Here is a 19,746-nt window from a genome sequence, read left to right as displayed (position 1 = left end):
AGCATGCCTTGTAAATCTTTGTCGAAATCCAGATATGATGGCCAGATAATAGGAACTGAAGTAAATAGGCCTTTAGTGTGAGGTTGTATGTTAATTTTGCTAGGAGCTGGCTGTTTTTTTTTTTAGAAGCTGGCTGTTTTTAATGTTTGCTGTGTGTGTGTCTATATATATATTTTTTAATTTACATATTTTTTCTACTTAAACCATAATACACAAAATCATCGGGGTCTTGCTTGCCTAAAGGCCCCAGCTAGACTCGGAAGACAGGATCCCATGAGGCGGCGATGCCCTCACGGTGCGCAGAGCCTGGACTCAGCTTTGTAGATCCAGAAGCAGTCCCTTCAGTAGCTCTAGGACTGATGGGGCCCAGGGAGTGTGAATGAGTTCTCAGAAGCTGACGTTTTAACGGGTGCAGTTCCGTAATGCCTTGGGGTTTCCTGTCACTGGAATGGATACTCAAGTTCATTGTCCAGGAAACCTGCAGGTTCTGAAGTACTTGAGAAGCTGCATTTGTATTAGAAGGTTGTTTGATGAGAGGCAGATAAGAGCAGAGGGGTGTGGACAGCCTGGAGAGGTTTCCCGCAGTGGCTCAGTTCACTGGCCACGCGTGACAGCCTAACATGGGCCAGAGGTTGAGCAGGACCCTCAGGGCACTAGACAGAGGCTCATCCCTCAGAGAGCACAAAAGCGTGTTGGTGAAGGACCAACACGTACGCAGATGACCACAGGAGAGTCAGCCCTGGGGACAGAGGAGGGGTCCCTAACCTGCCCGGCATCAGGAGAGGCTTGCTGGAGGAGGCCCTGTAACAGTGCTGGATGGTGCTGCCAAATTCAGCCTCTGGGACCCCGTTCCAAGCCAACCATCTTCTTAATGCTTTCCTCATTTGAATTAAGCATTCTCATTGTTCCGGGCAAATTCCTCTTCCTGTTTCGGGCCTCAAAGTGCTCTCTTGCTTACCATTTTACTTGGGCTCCAGGCCTACAGTATCATGCAAGAAATGCCATGGTCATCCTGAGTCTGACTCGTAGCATCCTTGTGGATGAGCGGGAGCAGGGAGGCTGAGGCCCAAGGTGCAGCAGGTAACTGCGTCCAGAGAGTCTGTGAAGACGCTCCAGGCGGGCTTGTCTGGAGTCGCGTGTGGTTCTGTACTTGTGAGTGTCCATGTGTGCGGGGTGACAGGGCAGCAGGCCTTAAGATGCATGAAGTCTTTAATGACTGCCCTTGAAACCTGGCCACATGACAAATGGTTGAGGGCGCCGGGGGTGTTTATCTTGGAGAAAGCGAGACATGAGTTCTGTCTTTAAGTATTTGAGGGGGTGTCATAGAAAGGAGGAATTAGTCTTACTTTGGATAGTTCCAGAAGGCACAATTTGGACCAAAAGAGGAAAGTTACCAAAAGGCAAATATTAACTCAAAAGGGAGAGACGAGCAAAGGATGTGAACAAGATATTACAGATGTGTATAAATATAAGTACATACACACACTAAGCATGTGGAAAGAATTCAGTCTCCTGTTGGTCAGAACCACAAGTTAAAATAATTTGACATTATCTCCTCTTACCCCTCAAATGGCAAAGAGTAAAAAAGACAAAATACACAGTGTTGGTAAGATGCAGGAAAATAGACACTTTGATGTACTGCTAGTAGGAATATAAATCAGTACAAACCTGTGGAATAGCTTGGCAATATGTATTAAATGCCCTAAAATGTGCATTCCTCGACATACAGAAATTGTACTTTTAGAATTCATTCTAAGGAATTAATCAGAGACATGTATGTGTTGCATGTTTAAGCATTATTTATAACTGTGAAAACTTTGAATTAGTGTACATTTCAATGATAGAGAATTGGTTAGAAAAGCATGGACCGTCTGTTTGCCAGAAGGCTGGGCCACCAGTAACAGGCATGCTTTCAAAGGGGGTTTAAGAAGCAAGCAAAGTGCTAAGAAGTGTTAAAAAGAAAAGCAGGTCATGCAACATGAGCATTATGATCTCAATTTTATTTTTAAATTATAAATGGTTAGTGTATCTATGCATTGAAAAATTGTACATAGAGTATTAATCATTATTTCTGTGTGTTATATTATTGGTTACTTTTTCTTCTCTATTCACTCCTGTCTTTTCCAAATTTTTACATGACTTTCATAATCAGAGAAAATTACGTTTTTAAGAAATCGATATGAATTTTCTCAAGAGCATTTTAGACAACTGGATTGACCAGTTTGCACTAAATTAAAAAATCGTGTCTTTTCATTTGTTTTTTGGTTTTGTCTTGTTGTTGTATTTAGTTGTTTCTATAAAGATAGAGGTTCTGCAAAGCAAGCCTATACATGATGGTGATAGCATGCCCAAGGGACCCTGAGCTGATGCTCCTTGTTCTGTGGCTGTCAATACTCTGTTTCTTGATTGACAACTACAGTCTTAGCACATATAACACTATTTTGTGCTTCCCATTTAGATCTCTCAAGACCGAGTGCATGCTTCATTCATTTCCTCACCCCAGTGCTTAGCTCAGACCTGCACATAGTGTATACTTTATGAAGACTGGATGGATGGATGAATGGGTGGATGAAAGAGGGAAAGAAGGAAGGAAATGGATGAATGGAAAAAAGGAGAGAAGGAAGGAAGGAAAGATGGAAGGGGCTCTTGCCTAGACAAAAGAAATAGTTGACCTGGGGGATGGATATGTGAAAGAATTTCTTACCAGAATTTCCAAAGGCGTTTATAGAATCCACTTTCCCAGAAATCTTTTAAGATGGTAGACAGTCATCTGAGCTAGATGAGGTGGCTGAAATGAGGTCATTGGCACGCTTTACCCTATTACAAGGTCGTGAGATTGGAGCACTGGAGTTACGAGTCACTTAAAGCTCGAACGATGCCTCGTAAATGTTCACGAGGAATGCTGTGAGCTAATGAACACAAGCTCCTTAATTATAGACCAAGGCTTGATTAGGAAGCATGAAGATTCGTAAGCATGAAAATGGCTGAAAATATCTGCAGGCAACCTTAGAAATCTCTAAAGGTGAGCAGAAGAGATAAACTTTAAGGAGCCAACAAGGGCCTCGTAAAAAGACTCTTTGACATACTGCCTGCAGTACCAGGCTTATTCCTGGAGCAGTTTGCTGTGCCCTCGAGGTCTATGTGGGACCTGCTGACTCCATGTTAAACCAAACATCACACTATATTCTGATATATTCCAGAAGCTCTTTCTGTTTCACAGTGGCCTTCTCAGTTAACCTCACAGCATTTTATACTACGTGAGTTTCATATAAAATACTTAGGGGTGTAACTAAAAGAAAGAGCAGAGTCCCAGAGACAGTTAGTTCCCTTGTCTAATCCTTCAGTTGTTTCATCTAAAGGAACAAACCCACTACATTGGGCATAGTAAGGAAGACATCACCCACAAGTGATTTTTTTTCTGAAGAAATCGCCATGGGTGAAGGAGAAATCGCCCATGACGGCTTGTGTTTTGTGTTTTGTGAGGTGTGTTCGGAGTCAAAAGGAAACTTCGAAATTCTGAAGATATTAATTGCCTCCACCCCATCGTTGTCCCCCCAGCACCTTGCATGTCACAGATGACATTCAGCTTTGAGCTCGAAGCCGTGTCTGTAATGGAGACCTCTTTTCCAGGAACCACTGTCTGATCTGCGTGGTTCACCAGCTAGCTGTCCGTGGAAGGTCTCTGATTAACCGGCAACGTGTCTGCAGAGGAGAGCCAAGATGTGACCCAGGGCAGGGGGAGGTTGACCAGGATGCGGTCACCTCCCGCCGGGACCATTGCAGGCAGGAAGGGGCTCGGCTGTTGGCGCCCCTCTGTGCTTCCTCATCCATGAGGCCGATGCTGTTCTTCGCTTTGCTGCTAGACTTTCAGTAAGCCTTGGCCACAGCGTGCCAGAGGCCTGAGGTTATTTTGGGGTTTTGGCTGGAATCTGCAGTGGTCAGGCCAGTGCTGTCACTTCACCAGACAGCTCAGCCCTACCATGAGCTCATCGACAACAGCCCTGCACCTCTTGCGGTCTGCTTGCTGAACATAGTGTGTTTGTTTTCCCTTCATTTGAAAATCTCTAAAGCTGCTTGTCTGTATTGAAGCCACCAACCCGCAAGGCAGTGGCTGGTTCCCTGCTCTCTCCAGCCCTCATCCGTTCTGTGCTGTCCATGCTCTTCCACACATCAGGCCTCAGTCTCCTGCTCGGGAGCTCACTCTGACATCCAAAACCATGGCCGTAGCTTCTGAGATGGAGATCGACGGTTGGCAGTCTTCTGGCCTCCTCATTCTCAGGCAGGCACAGCCACCCTTCCGTTTCTTTCAGTAAACACTTTCTGAGCTCCTGCCGTGGGCTAGGTACTTTGCCAGGTCCTGGGGATCCTAGGGCGAGTCTGGCATGGTTCCTGCCCTGAAGGAGTTCACAGTCTAGTGGAGGAGACAGGTAGGTGTGCAGGTCATTGCAAAGCCATGGCCGAGGTCACAGCAGAGCCACACGTGGGGAGCCTGGAGGAGGGAGGTCCGTCTGCCAGGAGTGTCAAGGTTGGCTTCTCTCTCCTTCACGCCGTGGCCAACAGTTGCTAGAAGCCAAACGGGCAAAGAGAGGGTCACATTTGAACTGCAACATAAACCTAAATAGGAAGTAGGAATTTGCTAGTTGAGAAAATGCTTTCCAGGCGTGGGGAACAGTGTGGCCAAGGGCAAGGTGGGTGTAATCATGATCATAGTTTTCACTGGAGCGCTCCCTACACGCAAGGCTCCATGAAAAGTCTTTTACGTACGTTGCGCTATTTCATTTTCACAACCACCCTCATGAGTTCTAGGCACTATTATTATCTTATTATCTTCCTTCTACAGAGGAGACACTGAAGGATTAGAATAGCAAGGTAATTAACCCAGTTCACACAGTTTGCAAGTAGTAGTGTCGGGTTTCAAAACCAGGCCTTCCTGATGCTCTTACCATAATACTCTGCTTTCTCCAAGTGGGGGAGAGATGCTGTGCTGGGAACCACATGTAATTCACTATGGCTGGTCGGGGAGGTGGCTGGACAGGTGGGTAGAGTCAGATCCTGGGACCGGACCTTGTGTGCTAAGCCTGGGGGTTTGGACCCTTGTCTACATTCTATGGAGAGTCACTGAAAGCCAATGAAGCTTCTTAAAGATTATTCTGGGAGTTGCATCAAAGTGAGAGGAAGGACAGGAATAGGCCTGAAGGCCAGGGGACCAGAGAAGAGTGGCCCAGGGAGAAATTGTGGAGCCTGAATCAGGACAGTGGCTGTGCAGGTGGAGAGGAGAGCGGAGTGTCTGGGGAGAGTGGGGAGACGTGAGATGATGGGATAAAGCAGACTGCAGGCTGGGGCGGTGCTGTGCACACAGCTGGTGGCGGGGAGCCTGGGGCTGGAACACAAGGAGACCGACTCCAGAGACGGTGTGCTTAAACACTGCTCCAGATTCCAGATTGCCTCCCCTCCCCTCTGCCAGTTAGTGTGGAAAGCATCTGGGGCTTTAGAGCCATAATTCAGATTCTAGATATATGGTCATGCTTTTTTTATATCATCTACCTTTCAAGACATAGGTTTGCCATCTGCTGCAAAGTCCACGACCACGTTACCCATAATTAGACGGCCTCGCCGGTTTCATTGCTCACCTCTCGTTCCTTCTAGATCACGCTTCCTCCGTTATTTTATTTCATGTCTCAGTGCCAGAAACTTAAGTAGTTTCAAGAGGAGTGAGTGAGCACTACATTTCCCAATTCCTCGAGCATTGGAGAAGTGCTTCCTGTTGCTCTTCCTCAGCTGCATGGAGACTTGCTGGGTTCTGGGGTTCCCCCTCAGGCCTCTGGGGACACTGCTCCATCATCCTTGGACATTCGTGTCATAGGGAGGTCTGAGACCAGCTTCCGGTTTTTGTTTCTGGGTAGGCTGTTTTTCCTTTCTCCCGCCATGACACTCGTAGGTTGTTTTGGGTTTATCCTTAGGATCCCAGGCTTTCGCTCAGATGTGTCTAGCGTGGTCTGTTTTCTTTCGTTGGTGCTGGTGGCCCTCTGCAGTCTCTCTTCACCATGTGGACATTGGTCTAGACTTTTCCAAGTTGCTGCTGCTCCCCAGCCCCCTCCTCTCTCACCGGCAAGCTCCGTGTCCATTTCCTGGATCTGCTCTCCCAGCCACTTAGGGTTCTGCCCACCCTATTAATTGCTTTATCCTTTTCTTCCAGATTCTTGGAGAATTGCTCCATCTGAATTTTCTACTCATGATTCCCATTTAATTTTTTAGAAATTTGGCAATCACACTTTTCGTCTGACCTCAATCCTTGCTGAAGGCTGAAGGCTGTGCCTTTTTCATAAATATTATGGCTTCTTGAGTTGCACTGAGTCATTGAATTTAGATTTTCCCTCTCCTCTTCTTAATAAGGGAACTCTCTTTCTTCAGTGGGAACATTTGCTGATGCTCGTGGATTTTTCAACTTCCCTTGCCTTAGAGTGGTCGCCATGTGGTCATCCATTGTTGGGATCACTGGTTCCGTCACTGATCATCTGGGTTCTAGGAAGATCTTTCAGACCCTGACAAGGGCACAGGAGGGATTAGCTCCTAGTTTAGCTTTACTGTTACCTGACCACAGCTTCACCTGTCTGTACCTGAGAGTCGGGGGTGGGGGTGGGGATGACTCAAGTCACAAGCAACCTCAAGAGGACTCACTGGCATTCGGCCACCATGCCACCTCACAGGAGGCGTGAGATCGAGATATGCTCTCCCTCGCGTCTTGGCCCTGCTCTGTGCTAATCTCAAGGCACGGGAGCTCTAAGCTTGTAGGTGGGTCCTGCTGGGGGTCCTGCCACACACTCCCCCAGTGGCCTTTTCCTTCCTGCACAGGGAGTTGTGGCTTAAATGTCTCTTTCCTCAATGCCATCTTGCCCAAAGCATGCTCCTCAGTTTTCTCACGATTGCTAGTGGGTTTATGGTAAGCCTCGCCAGCTTCTGGTACTGACATACTCGGCTCCCATCTCAGACTCTGGTCGTTTCCACGGTAATTTGGGATGGAGGTGGTTACGCACATGGTCTCGGTTTGCTTTTTTGAGGCAAAGGCAGCAGTTGTGCTTTGAAGCTCAGGAACTCTGAAACGCAACGTCCCTAGGGTCAGCGTTTCCCAGGACATCCTCCGAGATGACACGTCCCCAGAGATGCACCATAAAAAAAAGGATTCCGTGGTCGACAACGTGGGCAACTTTGCATTCTGTGTCCCCCCTTGCAGAGAATCGTGCTCCAAAGTTGCCTATTAAATTCTCTGAGAAGCCCACAGTGATGAAACCTCTTTATCTCTGTTTAAACTATGTTTCCCAAATGTCCTTGGCCAAAGAAACATTATTTTTGCCTAAAGCGTATTAATACTCCTCAGAGAATACTTTGGAAACGTGCTGCGAACAAGTGGCCTGAACTGCTCACGGCAGAGGGTGGCTATTTTCCCCCCGGCCTTCAGCGGAATGTAAAATAAGTCTTAATTCACATGTGAAGATGTAAATAAATCCTGGGACAGACTCCACCCAGCGTTGGTGAAAAACAGTCCAGCTTCCCGTGAGCGTTTGCACCGGGTTCATGCATCCCCTGGTGAGAGATGAAGAGGCATTTCTGGCCAGTGCTGAGTTTGAGCCCAAATAGCAGTTTCCAGTTACATTTCATTTGTGTGTTGTTTATATTACTCAGGGTTTATTTAGACCTGGCATTAGTTGAAGAGTATTTCCCCCCTCCAAAAAAGGTAAGTAATTTAACCTAGGGGAAAACGAGCTTGTAAACCCCGATGAGGGGATCATTGAAATCTGCTAAAATGGACAGAATTATCCTGTTCCTTTTAAAAATCGCTCTGATAAAGTTGCAGCTCCTGTCGGGAGGCATTCCCTCTTGTCGCTGTTCCTCCCGGCCCTGGCAGCAGCTGTGGCTGCGTCCCTGCTCAAAGGAGCGTGTTCTCTCTGTTATAACTCTTACCATGTGGCGTTGTGGTGACCTGCCTCTGTGTTTCCCCCGCCAGCAGGTGAACTCCCTGAGAGGAGAAACTGGGGCCCGGGTGCCACTCCATCTCTAGTCTGTACCACAGTGCCTGGCACGTAGTAGGTGCACAGAAAGTGGGACATCGCATGGCTGATCTCTGACCTGGGGTTTGGACCCACAGAATGTCAGAGCACAGAGAACCCTGAGCGGCACCTCAGGCCAGCCCGTCCTTTCTGTCCAGGGAGAACCTTAAACCCTGTGCGGTTCCGCATCTCCGCTGACCCCGAGTCTCTCCCCTGCCCTTGACCACAGCGCGACCCTCCCCTGGAAGCCCACAGCCAGGCAGAGCTCAGCTCCCACGAGGCCAGCTCAGTGGTGGGAGGGCCCCACCTCTGTTGACCAGCACGGGGACGGCACTTTCAACGTGACACTGAAAACAAGAACTGGACGTACCGAGCTCCAGGGCCAGGCCCTGTGCTAAGTGTTTGATAGACATTTCTCATCCGATGCCCACAGCAGCCCTGTGGGGCAGGAGCTATGATAGTTCCCACTTCACAGATCGTAACTATTATTATTCCCATTTCCCAAAGCTTAGAGAAGCGGACAGCTTTGTGGTCAGTAAAAGATGGATGCAAGACTCCCTGGGTCACTCAGAGCCCTGAATCACTGTCAAGCCACTCTTCTCCATCCATCGATGTCACTGCCAGGCACGATGGCCATTTTCCCTTTAAAACATTCTTTCCTGGACCCCATTTTGTCACAAGATGCACTCCTTGGGAAACCTCCATAGTGGCAGTCTGTGTCCCGACATCCAGAGAAAATCTTGTTACCACCATTTCAGATATAAAGGAAATTGTGCCTTCCTTTATCAAGAGGAAACCCACAGAGCTCAGTTGGTGTGCTCTGAGAACTTCTCTCCAAAGGACACAAATGTCTTCTCGCTCCGTGTGCGAGAGCACAGACTGCTTTCTAAAAGACCCCATCATGGCTTTTTAGTGCCCTACAGTAAACTGTGGGGAGACACAGGAAGGAGAGCTCAGCCAACCTGTAGCAGAAAGTGATCTTGTCCTAACAAAAATGCTCACCCTTCTTATCATTTATCCCTTCCTCACTGTCAAGATTCTTACCTGGATGAGCTGCTCACCAAACAGATTCTGAGGTGTGCTTTCAAGGGAGTATTCACTCGAATCCATTCCACAGATGGAATGAATGGCCCTGAAATTGGTGACCAGCGGGGGGGCCTTTGAGGTTTTTTGAAAAAGGGCTTGAAATATGGTCAAGGCTGTGCTTGGGCAAGATGAAAGTGGCGATAGGGTGGGCCACGGTCAGGGAGAGGCAGGCAGAAGAGGAAGGAGTGGTGGAGGAGATGTTGCGAGAAGAGACTGTTGAGTAGCAGTAACAGGAGGGTTGTGTGGAGGCAGCACTGGGGATGTGGGCCAGGGGTCCATGACGAGGGGCCGTTGGAGACGGGAGCAGCCTCTGCGGGGGAGGTGGGCACAGTCAGGGAGGTGCCGTGCAGGCAGCCAGGTGACAGACCTGCAAGAAGTACATGGCCAAGGGCTCAGGTCTTTGGTTGCAAAAAACACAGTTCCCAAGGGCTGAGTAGAAGACACTCGTTTGGGAGCTGGTTAATTTGAGAAAGATGAGCAAGGGTAGGTGGAGGCTGTTCTTCATGGGGGAAGAATAAGGAGCAGAAAGTAGCAGGACCCCGATGCTGGTGAGAGATGATGGCAGAATAAGGGTGCAGAGGCTCCTGGGTAGACAGGCTATGGGGAGGGCTGAGGTCGCAAAGTTTTAAGTCATGGGGGAGCGATTGGTGCCAGCCAACCCCCAGCATGCCCAACTCAGAAGTATTGTGATGGAAAGTTGGGGAAAGACCATAGCACCAAAGCAGGGCTTGGTGACAGGTGGACTGCCCAACGTAGCCTGCCTTCTAGAGGCCCGTTCTGCACTGGTGGGGATTTTTAGCTTCTAGAAGCTGGAAATGGGGGAGAAGCCAGCCAATGGAGCATGTCATTCTGTTCATGAACTTTCTTTAACTGAAAGCTGAGAAGAGCAGTGAAGCCACCCAGCTAAGGCATGGCGAGGACTGAGGTTCAGTGTTCTTCTGCTTCCCTTGGAAAACAGCCCACTGCTTTCCATTGGAATCCCCCGGCTGCCGTCAGGGAAGATGACCCGGCCTCAGGCCTCACAGCGGTTACGGCCTGTGAGGCCTCGTGGCCCACTCCTGTCTTTACTGGTGGTGAGATGGAGGCCTAGAGAGGGGCAGCTGCTGTACCCCCTCATTCCTTTCTCCTGACATCCCCACGACACCTCAGTGTGGCCTAATTAGCTAACTCTGTTTACAGGAAGTGAAGCTCTATCTTCTGAGTCCAAGTTTATACAGAAGATACTCACAGCTTTCCCTTTAGGCCAAAGGAGATGCATGTTAATTTTCATGGTTTAGCGGCAGTTAATTTGGAAAGAAATGTTGCATCTCTGCCAAATGTCTTAGAATTAAACTTCTACCATTGTCGGGCATGTTTTCCCCTTACTTTGGTGATCAAGGGGCAGAGTTCTAAAGTCGGAAGTTAAGCACACCATGCTCCTGTTTCTGGCATTGCTGGGGAATGAAGTGCAGCCCAGGAAAATTTCCAGGTATGTGGAGCCACCTTAAGTACCAAGACATCATGTGCCAGCCTTTTTCTTCCTATCATCTTTTAGAAATTATTACAGGGGGCCGACCCCATGGCCGAGTGGTTAAGTTCGTGTGCTCCACTTCAGCGGCCCAGGGTTTTGCTGGTTCGGATCCTGGGTGTGGACATGGCATCGCTCATCAAGCCATGCTGAAGTGGCAATCCACATGCCACAACTAGAAGGACCCACAACTAAAATATACAACTATGTACCGGGGGGCTTTGGGGAGAAAAGGAAAAATAAAATCTTAAAGAAAAAAATTATTATGAAAATAGCCCATCTTCATTAAAGAAATCAAGATCTATAAAATCTTGGAAAAGTAAAGTAAAATTCACCCTTAACCAATTTTTAAAAAATTTTTAAAAGTTTATGAACCAACAAGTAAACTTCTCTCCTCCCTTGGTCCTACCCCCACGAACCTATTGGTGACACTCAAGTGCTTCTTATTCTAGACTTTTTCTATTTTAAAAAAACGGAGCTCATGTTGTGTATTTTATTACACAGCCTGGTTATTTTTAGCTTATCAAGGCTGTCATAGACTCATCTGCAAGTAAGTGCATATAGGGGCTACTTTATTCTTTTAAGTGGCTGCATAATATTCCATCAGCCACTCCCCAGGTGAGAACATTAAGATTATTTTCAGTTTGGGGCTCTGGCGAAGGACACTGCAGTGGATGTCCTTGCATGCGATTCTTCCCCCATGAGTGCTGGTGTTTCTGCAGGAAAGTCTCAGAGGGGGTATAAAGATGACACAAGCACATTGTAATACGTCCTACCAAATTACACTGCCAGGCGGGATGCGTGTGTGGCCATTTTCCCACACTCCTACCAACTCCGGATGTTTTCCTTCTTTTGTAAGTTTTGCCAATCTGATAATTTTGGTGGGAAAATGACATATTTTAAATTGGATTTTCTCCCCCGTGACTAGTTAAGCATCTTTCCTGGGTGTGACTATTTTCATTTCCCTGTGAATTGCTCATTCATGGTATATGCCCCTTTTCCTGTGGGGCTTTGATGCTTTTCTTATTTACTTAAAGGAGGTCTTTGTAACATTATGCATGTGAACACTTTGTTTTCTTCTAGCCTGTCGTTTATCTTCTGATTTTGTTTGCATTGTCTTTCATCACACAGAATTTTTTATCTGCTTAAATGAGGGATGGGGAACGTGCTCTGGTCCTTCCCTGCTGATTCAGAGCTCTCGTGACAAAGCTCCAGGGCTGGACAGGAATTAAAAGAACTAGTCAAAGATGTCAGCAAGGCTTCTCAGCCCCTGCTGCCTCCCCTGCAGCTGTTGTTGCTCTGTTGGTTGTTTTGGTGGTAGTTTGTTTCTTTTTATGCCCTATGAGTACTCGCTGTCCTCAAATCCACCTGCTGGTGGCTGACTCTCGTTTCTTTCCAGGTGCCCATTTTTGTACCAACCCCATCCCATCACAAATTGCTGTTTCTCATCCTTCCTGGTCTAGACAAGCAAACAGCACACCTTGTTGGTATTGCGGGTGAAAGGGAATAAAGTAGGTTCTGAGTTGGGAACTGACAGCCTTTTCCACAAGTGAAGTGCCCAGGCTGGTGTGACGGCCTTCGAGACCATCTTGGGGTTCCGTGGAGACCTTGTTCTGGTTAGCTGAGACTGATGAATGGGCAATTTCCAGATGGCTGAGGTGCGTGTTTAGGCTTTTATCTCACATGGCAGACAATTATTTGGAGCCTCTGCCCTGATTGCCTGGGTGCTCAGAGCCTTGACGTGTGTGTAACTGTGCCAGACCCACCATGTCACCACGCTGCGCCCTCCTTCCCCTGCTGCCGTCCCCAGAGCCGCCTTTCCCATCTCCACTGGTCTCACCGAACGCACACGCCCAGTTCCGACGAATCCTTCTCCAGAAAGCCTTCACCAATATTCTGTCAACAACTCTCCAGCCACTTTATTTGTGTACCTTGTACTTTTTATCATAGCTTTTTTGCATCTGTGTGTCTCCCCTGCTTCTCCGGTGCTCCTGGAACGCAAGGACCATGTCATACGTGTTTCTGTATTATTTAAGCTACTGAGCACAGGGTCAGAACGTGGCAGGGGGCCTGGTGAATGTTTGGTGACTAAATCTCTCTTTCATCTCCCAGTAATGCACTCTGCAGTACCTGCCCGGAAGGGACCCAGGCTTACCAATATCACTATCTAAAATTTTTATTTAATCATTATTATTGAAAGAATTTATTCAGCTTTATAATAAAACACTAAGTAAGAAAACAGAAATAGCAAATGGGTTTTCTTTTATGGCCCACTTTGAGGAGCTGTTTTGGGTCTGCTTCTATAGTTAGTGGGAAGATGTGGCGTGATCCACAGCAATGCTTGTCCCGGGTACAGTGAGGGTGCTCTTGGTCCTGCGTTTGTGGCTAACCTGCTAGGGAGGGCAGGAATAAACGTAGAGTATTCGCAGAAGGTGTTGTGGGTCAAATTATGTCCACCCAAACCCTATGTTGAGGTCCTAACCCATAGTAGTTCAGAATGTGATCTCATTTGGACATAGGGTCCTCGCAGATGTCATAAGATGAGGTCATACTGAAGCACTTGGGCCCCAAAACCAGTGTGACTGGTGTCCTTATAAAAAGGGACATCAACTATTTGCACAAAGGAACCTATCCTGTAACTTTTGGTGAAGGATGGAAATCAAAACTAAACTCTAACTGCAGACTATTTTGTAATTCACGGCTATGGTCCCACTCCATAGCAAGGCTTGGGGGTGTGCCAAAACAAAACAGTGTTTAGAGGAAACTTGTGGCTTGAAATACATTTATTATTAAATGTGAGAAAACTAGGAATTTAACATATGAATTAGGAATTTAGCTTATGAAAATAGGACTTATTTAACTTATGAACATAGAACAACAAAATACTATGAGCAAATGAAGAAGATGGAATTCAGGAAAAAATTAAAAAGAGAAAAATTAAATTAGAAAACAAAAGTATTATTGTATTGATAAATAGTTCTTCATCAAGACTTGTAAAAGAGAAAACCTCTATAAGTCTAATTCTAATTTTTTTTTAAAAAATGAAAAAATGCATATTAACAGTGAAGAGAGTTATCACAGAAAGTTTAAAAACATAAACAAATAGTGTGCATAATTTAGATTTGTGCATGTTAAAATCTTGGGGAAGAAAGCTACTCTCTGGGAAAATATATAACCAAATTTGAGTCCAAGAAAGGTTTCTTAAAATGAGAAAAGATCAAAGGTAGCCAGGAAATTGAAAAAGCTGACAAAGAACTGCTCTAAATGGTGCAGGCCCAGAGGTTTTATGAGCAAATCATTTAAACGCTTCCAGACAGAGGAGGGGATGGAAAGCGTACTGCTTTGTTTTGTTTGTTTGTTTGTTTGTTTTAAAGATTGGCACCTGTGGGTCACGTATATTCTTCGATATGAAGATTTAGTATTATAAAGATTTCAGTTTGTTCCAAACCAATCTACAAATTTGATACAATTTCAATAAAATTGCCCCAATGGAACTTTTTTAATGAAAATTCATTCTGAAATTCAAATGGACATATAAAGATAAAAATAGCTAATAAAATTTTGACGAACAGGCTACTGGGGAGGAATTGCCTCACTAGACATGAAAATATGTAAGTTAAAGCCTTAATAATTAAGATGTGATAAGTGAATTCACAAACCAAATTATTGAACAAACGGAAAAGACCTAAAACAGACCCAGGTCTCTTCAGAAATGTGCTGTGTGATGAAGGAAACATTTTCAGTGAGTGGAAAAGGGAAAAATTAGTCAGTACATAGTTTCAGGAGAACTGACTCATTATTGGGAAAAACATGAAGTGTAGCATATGGAAAATAAGTGTCAGATTTACTAAAGATAAATATGAAACTTTAAAAGTACTATATGAAAATACAGTTTTGATTGTCTATACCTTAATAATACTCTATGTAAAAATAAACACTTTAGAGAACACAAACATAAAAGGTAACTTTTATGAGACACATATATATTCTTAATATATAATCAGAGTTTAAAAATTCCTGAGGAAAAAAACCCCAAACAGATCTTTTATATGGCAAAAACATCTACAGGCTCTCCATAAAAGAACAAATGGAAAACAAATCTGTATTCAAATAAAATCGAAGAAAAGCAAATATAACCAAAAACAGAACACTGTTTATGCTCTTTGATCCAGCAATTTCACTTCTAGGAATTTCGTGCTAAAGAAATCACTGATATGCTCAAAGATTTTGTCTAAGAGGATGCATATAATTATATTACTTATATGGGTGAAAAACTGGGGGAAAACGAAATGGCTAAGTTTTGGAGAGAGAGTGTCAGACAAGTCATGGTGCATCCATACAGAGGAAAATGAAAAACAGATGTTTTAGCACGTTGAAAGATTTTCCCAAGAAGTTAGAAAGTTTCCAAAGCAGGTTACAGAACAGTGTAAGAAAACAGACAATTACGTACATACACACACAGTAAAGGGCATAAAGGATATTATCATAGTTAAGGTTAATTTTAAGTAATTAATTAATTCATCCTTGTATTTTTCTATAGTTTCTAAATTTGCAGCAAAAAGACTGGACAGAAATAACCAAAACGTCCCTTTGATATTCTTTTGTGGGATTTATCATTGGCTTTTTACTCTCTTCAATTCTACCTCTTTTTTTAAATAATTTTTTTATATACCAGCTTTATTGAGATATAATCCATGTAATATAAAACTCACTGTTTAAAGTGTACAATTCAATGGTTTTTGGTATATTCATGTAGTTTTGCAGCTATCACCAAAATCAATTTAGGAGTATTTTCATCACTCCCAAAAAACTCCATATCCATTAGCAGTTACTCCCCATTTCCTCCCAGTTCTAGGCAACCACTAATCTACTTTCTGTATCTATGGACTTGCCTATTCTGGACATTTCATGTAAATAGACTCATGCAAAATGTGACCTTTGGTGGCTAACTTCTTTTACTTAGCATGATGTGGTCAAGGCTCATCCATGTTGCAATATCAGTATTTCCTTTTTGTTGCTGAATAATATTCCATTGTATGGATTTGCCATATTTTGTTTATCCATTTATCAGTTAATAGACATTAGAGTTGTTTCCGCTTTTTGGCTATTGTCAGTGTTGCTGTGAACATTTATGTCTAAGTTTTTGCGCGGACAGATGTTTTTGTCTCTCTTGGTTGTGTACCTAGGAGTGGAATTGCTGAGTTATATGGTAGCTCAATGTGTAACCTCATGAGGAACTGCCAGGCTGTTTTCCAAAGTAACTACCATTTTACATTCCCACCAGCAGTATATGAGAGTTCCAATTTCTCCACATCTTCACCATCTTTTCTTTTATTATAACCATCCTAATGGGTGTGAAGTGGTATCTCATTGTGGTTTTGATTTGCAATTCCCTAATGACTAATGACGTTGTACATCTTTTCATGTGCTTATTGGCCATTTATATATCTTCTTTGGAGTCATATTCAGATCCTTTGCCCATTTTTTCATTGGGAGTATTTGTCTTTTTATTGCTGAGTACCGAGAGTCAAAACCCTTTTTTAAGATCATGTATTACTTGAGAATATTGCACAAGCCACATTTGGAAAATACAGAAAATCCAATATCCGGATGATAATCTGAAGATTGCATGGTACTGCCCTGTCAGAGGCATTACACAGAACAGCATGTGAGAGCTCGGTCCTCAATCCTTTCCTTCTGTTAATGATGGAGCACTCCCCTGCCTTCCCCAGTCACTCCCAGCCACCTCGGGACACTGGTAGTCTGAGTGGCAATGATCACGGGTTCACTGGCAGTTCGATCCTGGCAGCTGCTCGTGGGGCATTGTGTCAGGGCTGCCTGTACAAATGTTTGGCCTGCTGGCTTAGATGCCCTCCCTTCCATGGGGAAGCTGAGCCCAGTGTCCTGAGGAGAACCTTCGCCGTAGGCACATAAAGAACTCAGTCCTTTAAGGAAATTTGGGTTTACTGACGATTTCCTGGAAATTTCACAAACACACGCTTGGATCTCATTCGCAACTACAGATTACTTGCCCACATTAAATAGCCAAAGCTATTTATTTAATAGGTTGCAACTTTTCCACTTCACTTCTGCAAAGCCAAGGGATCATTTTCACATTATTTTACTTGGTTGGTTAAAATGCATTCTTACAAGCGAGCCTGTTTATGCTCTTAAAGGACTGGTTTCTCAGGGCCCTGTCAAGTCTCTTCCTCTGCACTTCTAGGCTGACGCACCTTCTAATTGGAAGTTATTTTATTTCATTTTATTTTATTTTATTGATTGGCATAAAACCACCACCATTTTATTAGACTCACAGATTCTGTGGGTTAGGAATTCAGACAGGGGTCACTAAGGATCTCTGCCCATAATGGATGGGGCCACTTGTCTAAAAGTCACACAGTGTCACTTCCACTGTGTTTTATTAGTCAAAGTCGTCAGAAGGGAACCTACCTTCAACTCTTGATGGAAGATATATAAAGAGAATTTGTGGCTATTTTCAGAAAATCGGCAAAAGTTCTCAATCAACACTTGTTGGATGAAGAATGAATTAGCAAACGAACTGTGAGCTCAGACTCACCTCGGCTGACAGCATCCCATGTCAAGATGTGGTTTCTTTCTATTTTCGGCGCCAGGCACTTCCCTGAAAGCGATCGCATTTGGCCCCATTGTGGGCAAAGCCCAGAGTGTGGTGGAGATAACCCTGATCTTGGCTTTTCTTCCTTTTCTGTTTCTCTTCCCTCATTTTTCCCCCTCTTCTTCCTTAGCCCACCTCCTGAAGGCCTGGTCTCAGGCTTTGCATTGGGATGAACCTCAACCAAGACACTTGCTTGGCCAGTTGCAGGAAATACTAAGATTTGAACTAGGTTCAGTCCATGGAACCTGAAGGATGGTATGAGTCAAGTGGCCCCTAGAGACTTTGACCATGGACAGCCAAAATCGATGGAGGAAGGAGACGGGGGTGGGGGAAAGTAAGGATTAAAGAGTGAATGGGACAATTCCTTCCTTGCTGTGCCTCCTTCCGCCTTCTCTTAAATACGGCTGTTTATCAAGGCAGGCACGAACAAATCCATGGATGAGGACATGAGTCACTGCATCAAATCTTCTAACACTCTACCTTCACAAATGATTTTTGGAACTCCAGTCATTGACAGCAGATACTGTACCACTCGTGAGCATTGTAGCATGTGATGCCCTCTCCTGAGCTGGATGTCGAGGTGTCACATTGATCCAATCTTTTTTATCCCATCAGACAAACTTGGCCTTTTAATTGGGGCATTTAGACCATTTATATTTAATGTGATTATTGATATGGTTCATATATGTTGTTTTCTGTTTTCCCATTTGTTCTTTGTTCTCTTTTTCCTCTTTGTCTGCCTTCTTTTGGAATCTTTTTATGATTTCATTTTATTTTCTTTGTTGTTAGCTGTGACTGTTTTGGTATCTTAATGGTGGCTTTAGGGCTTACCCTATGCATCTTTAACGTGCCACAGTCTATCTTCAAGCAATATTGTACCACTTCACATACAGCGTAAGAATCTCACAGCAGTATCCATCTGTTTCTCTCCTCCTGGCCTTTATGTTACTGATTTACTTAATAAGAAAATAACCTTATATATTTACTCATAGTTACCATTTCCAGTGGTTTTCTTCCTTTGTGTGGATCCATATTTTCATCTGGTGTTATATCTCTTCTGCCTTAAAGATGGTTTTTAGAATTTCTAGTGATAGTGATCTGCTGGTGCTGAATTATTTCAGCTTTTATGTGGCTGAAAAAGTCTTCATTTCACCTTTATTTTTGAAAGGTATTTTCACTTGGTATAGAATTCTAAGTAGACAGGCTTTTTTTCCAAATACTTTAAAATACTATGTTCTCAATTGCATTGCTTCTGACGAGAAATCAGCTGTCATATCTATCTTTATTCCTCTGTATGTAATCATGTCTTTTTTTTTCTCTAGACACTTTGAATCTTTTTCTTTATCACTGGTTTTGAGCAATTTATGATGTAATTTTCATGTTTCTTGTGCTTAGGGTTCATTAAGCTTCTTATGTTTTATATCTTCTAATATCTGTAGATTTATACTTTGCCTCAAATTTAAAAATTTTTTCAGACATTATTTCTCCAAATATTTTTTCTGTTTCCCTTCTCTTGCTTCTCCTTTGGCAACTCCAGTTGCCCATATATTAGACCACTTGACATTTCGACATCTCATTCACTGATGCTCATTTCATTAAAAAAAAATATATCCTTATTTCTCTTTATTTTTCATTTGGGATCATTTCCATTGCTGTCTTCAAGTTCACTGATCTTTGTCCTGCCGTGTCTAATATGCCATTAATACCATTCATGCATTTTTCATCTGACATTAAAGTTTTCATCTCTAGAAGTTTGATTTGGGGTTTTTTAAATGTCCTCCTTGGCTCTATTTAGCTGTTTGAACATATGGAATACAGTTATAAGAACAGTTTTAACGTATTTGTTTGCTAATTCCAAGATCTGTGTCAGTTCTGAGTCAGTTTTGACTGGTTGATGTTTTTCATCATTGTGGGTTGTATTTTCCTGCTTCATTACATGGCTGGTAAATTTTTATCTGATGCCGGACAATGTGAAATTTCAGTTGTTGGCTTGGGAACTCTTTTAAGGCAATAAGCTGAAGCCATCAGAGTGTTTATCTTATTGGTTTCCCATCTCTCAGGGATTGCTCTTATTCATTGCCTGACATATGGTGTCTTGAAAAACCATTATTTCTGATATTTTATTTGCTGGTTATTTCTGGAAGGAAGGTAAATTTGAGCTCTGTTATTCCATCTTGTCTGGAAGCATAGCTCCATTATGATTTTTTTTTTTTAATGCTAAATCAAGGGCACTCTTATTCTGGAAGACAGCTTCAAAGGTCTCCAGAATAGAAGAAGTGAGAGGCCTTGGGAATGACCCTACCAGATACGTTGTGGGAAACACCTTTTAGGGGAATATAGGCAATCAGAAGCATATTCAGAAAAGTGACAATGATATAAGGAGACAAACCATTTTTGTAGAGGGAACACTTAAACTGACACAGGGACGTTTGGCCAAGAAAGGAATAGACTCAGGAACACAATATACTTTTTAC

At 43.9% G+C, this 19,746-nt stretch overlaps 1 protein-coding gene across 26 annotated transcripts in view; it reads left to right on the top strand.

Annotated features, from left to right (window-relative positions):
- ARNT2 (aryl hydrocarbon receptor nuclear translocator 2) overlaps positions 1 to 19,746 on the top strand; it is a 173,080-nt gene that overhangs the window by 103,768 nt on the left and 49,566 nt on the right. The window lies entirely within an intron of this gene.

The sequence above is a fragment of the Equus przewalskii genome, chromosome 1 (assembly GCF_037783145.1).
Source record: "Equus przewalskii isolate Varuska chromosome 1, EquPr2, whole genome shotgun sequence".
NCBI classification, from domain to species: Eukaryota; Metazoa; Chordata; class Mammalia; order Perissodactyla; family Equidae; genus Equus; species Equus przewalskii.
The sequence above is the reverse complement of the archived record's forward strand: the minus strand, read 5'-3'. Positions and strand labels throughout refer to the sequence as shown.